We start from the raw sequence: 2,500 nt of genomic DNA on the forward strand, positions 1-2,500 counted from the left end.
ACGCTTAGGCACCAACCGCACGTCTAACAAGGATAGACTAGCGTACCATAGTAGTATCACAAAAAGCAACACATGCCACTTTAACGCCTATCGTTTCCCAATCATCAGCACAAATCAAATGCTGGCTAGCACCAGTAGCACGTCAAACATAGATCAGCAAGCACATCATCATCGAATTGCCACACAAACAGCACCATCCCAAACTTCCAAAGCTAGACCACAACCCTGGATCGGTGTCGCAGAGACCTAACGAGGCATCCCCACACCACGCCAAGGCCCCCACTCGGAGGGGTATTATGCCACCGACTAGGAATCAAGCAACAGTCACCCAAGCTCGCGCTCAAAGGCAGTCTGGCACCTTCATCCCTTGCCATGCTCACCCACTGCTCCCCCCCTATATATACATATTGCACAAGGAGCTTGGTGACAGCAACACCCATTGCTTTCCCTGAGGATGTATATTTCTTAGTATGCGCACGGCGTCGAGGCACAGGTGAAGCCAACGGCGCTAGTTTCTGCGCCCTATGTCGAGGAAAATCAAGGCAACGGGCTAGTGTATGGGCACAACGTCGAGGAGACTCAAGGAGATGGGGCTATTTTTCAGGTCACCGTTCGAGAAATCAAGGCAACGTGTTGGGGGGGATGGCCTCTTTCATGGGTCGTGGGGCTTGGCTTGGCTTGCCTCGTGTGTGCTCGATACAGCCTCACGATTCTTATTTGCCCATCAACCATGCCGGGCACCTATGAGAATGAGACCCCATGGTACCCCCTATATATACATATTGCACAAAGAGCTTGGTGACAGGAACAGACATTGATTTCCCTGATGATGCATAATTTTTGGACACACACGACTTGGGGGCGAGGGGACACGGGAGTGGGGCGCCAATGGGGGGCGTTTTGGCCCCATTTTCGTCAAGAGCGGGCGTCTTGGCCATGCCTCGAGCGTGCCAGCCTCGAGAGCCTTGGGCGCTGGACATCCTTGGGGCGCCAATGGGCAGCAGTCCCATGGTTCCCCTATATATACATATTGCACAAAGAGCTTGGTGACAGGAACAGATATTGATTTGCCCAGGGATGCATAATTGTGCGAAATCGTCCATAACTCGCTCGAATTAATTCGGATTGACACAAAATTTTGTAGGGATGCTTTTTATTATAAATGAAAAGCTTTGAAATGAAAAAAAAAAACAAAATGTCATGTTTGAGGCGTAAATGTTTGTGTCCTATCCTTGGTCACGCCTTGAAGCGTTGGTTCCCTACTTGTTGGAATGTCGCTCAAATCAAGTAGGAATGCCATTGAAACATTGTGTGGGTCATTGTTAACATAGACGAATGGACTTGAAATGAAAATATATCATATTTGGGTTTTTGTCCCTGTCGCCTGGTGATAGGCAGGCAGATAAGGCTTTTAGGTATTCATAGGTGGCTTAGATGAACTCGAAAGAACACGAGTTGATCGGATTGGAACTCATATATTCAATTTACTATGTACTAAGTAGGAACTACACTTTGCTCCCTTCATCGTTTGACTTGCTTAGAAATCTGCTCATGGTTTGTCAAGGCCCCTTGTTCCTTAGACCGATGAGGATGGGATTGGGTTGCTCATGGGCATGTGTGTGGCAAGATGCCTTGTTCCATTGGTCGTTCATGGGTGTTCGTGTACGAAGTAAACTTGTTCCCTTGGTCGTTCATGGGGTTGTGTGTGGGAAGAAGCCTTCTTCACTTGGTCGTTCATGTGTGTTTGTTTGGGAGGTAGCCTTGTTCCCTTGGTCGTTCATGGGAATGTGTGTGGCAATACGCATTGTTCCTTGGTCGTTCATACCCTTGTTCCCTTGGTCGTTCATGGGTCTGTGTGTGGGAAGAGGCGTTGTTCACTTGGGTAGCCTGCTTGCCTTGCCAGCCCCATATGCATTGTTCCCTTGGTCGTTAGTGGATGGGTTTGTGTGTGGCATGGTGCCTTGTTCCCTTGTGTGGCCTGACTGCTTGGCTTGACATGACCTAGCCTTGCCAGCCTCACATCCATTGTTCACTTGGTCGTTCATGGGCATGTGTGTGGCAAGGTGCCTTGTTCCCTTGGTCGTTCATGGGGTTGTGTGTGGGAAGAAGCCTTGTTCCCTTGGTCGTTCATGTGTGTTTGTTTGGGAGGTAGCCTTGTTCCCTTGGTCGTTCATGGGAATGTGTGTGGCAATACGCATTGTTCCTTGGTCGTTCATACCCTTGTTCCCTTGGTCGTTCATGGGTCTGTGTGTGGGAAGAGGCGTTGTTCCCTTGGTCGTTCGTTCATGGGTTTGTGTGTGGCAAGGTGCCTTGTTCCCTTGTGTAGCCTGACTGCTTGGCTTGACATGACCTAGCCTTGCCAGCCTCACATCAATTGTGTAGCCTGACTGCTTGGCTTGCCGTGACCTAGCCTTGCCAGCCTCACATCCATTGTTCCCTTGGTCGTTCATGCAAGGGTCTGTGTGTGGCAAGGTTGCCTTGTTCCCTTGGTCGTTAATGG

This window comes from Lactuca saligna, unplaced genomic scaffold, assembly GCF_052625555.1.
Source record: "Lactuca saligna cultivar CGN05327 unplaced genomic scaffold, ASM5262555v1 scaffold_74, whole genome shotgun sequence".
In the NCBI taxonomy this organism is placed as follows: domain Eukaryota; kingdom Viridiplantae; phylum Streptophyta; class Magnoliopsida; order Asterales; family Asteraceae; genus Lactuca; species Lactuca saligna.